This window comes from Gymnodraco acuticeps, unplaced genomic scaffold (genome assembly GCF_902827175.1).
Source record: "Gymnodraco acuticeps unplaced genomic scaffold, fGymAcu1.1, whole genome shotgun sequence".
In the NCBI taxonomy this organism is placed as follows: domain Eukaryota; kingdom Metazoa; phylum Chordata; class Actinopteri; order Perciformes; family Bathydraconidae; genus Gymnodraco; species Gymnodraco acuticeps.
The window spans coordinates 1,509,708-1,510,312 of NW_022990459.1; positions in this window are offsets into that span (position 1 = coordinate 1,509,708).

The window sequence follows — 605 nt, forward strand, 5'->3', positions numbered from 1 at the left end:
CGCGCGACGTCAAGCTAATAGGACAACTTCAAGGATACTTCCGGTGAGTGATGCTTTCAAAATAAAAGCACAAAATGCGAACAACAAATTAATTGTAAGGGTTCCAAAGTAATTCATAAAAAGTTATTATACCTAAAGTATTAATAACAAAACGTTTTTTCAGGACTGTTCAAACAATGTAAGGACATTACCTGTGATGAGGAGTAACAAGGGGTCACAAGCCAAAAAAGGTTACGAACCGCTGTCTAGCCAAATCAACCAGATTATTTATAGTCTGAAATGTTTGTCTCACTATGGAAAGAAGTACAACATTCTCTGTAAATGGACATTGAATATGTATGTCTTACTCTCATATACTCTTTTCTCTGCTACTTATGCACTTTGGTAATCAGGTCTCTAAGGACTGAGAGTAAGTATAGGGATGAAAGTGTCTGACAGTATAATAGGGTGAAAAAATACCAAGACAAATGAAAAGAAAGAAGGAAGACAACTAAATTAGTCTGCAGCCATACTTCAATTGTGTCAATGTTTTAAATGTTTATAAAGATGCTGCATTTCACATCTCATTATTTGCAATTGCAAAGGTTTGATTTAATTTGTAGAAG